The sequence below is a fragment of the Theropithecus gelada genome, chromosome 1 (assembly GCF_003255815.1).
Source record: "Theropithecus gelada isolate Dixy chromosome 1, Tgel_1.0, whole genome shotgun sequence".
Lineage (NCBI taxonomy): Eukaryota > Metazoa > Chordata > Mammalia > Primates > Cercopithecidae > Theropithecus > Theropithecus gelada.
Genome location: NC_037668.1, coordinates 44786424 through 44786690, shown reverse-complemented (window position 1 = coordinate 44786690; position 267 = coordinate 44786424).

Below are 267 nucleotides of genomic sequence, written 5' to 3'. Positions count from 1 at the left end.
AAAAAAAAAAAAAAAAAAAAAAATCGGTCCCTGGTGCCAAAAACGCTGGGGACTCTTGCTTTAAAAAATGCAGAGCGGCCGGGCGCGGTGGCTCAAGCCTGTAATCCTAGCACTTTGGGAGGCCGAGACGGGCGGATCACAAGGTCAGGAGATCGAGACCATCCTGGCTAACACGGTGAAACCCCGTCTCTACTAAAAAGTACAAAAAACTAGCCGGGCGAGGTGGCGAGCGCCTGTAGTCCCAGCTACTCGGGAGGCTGAGCCAGG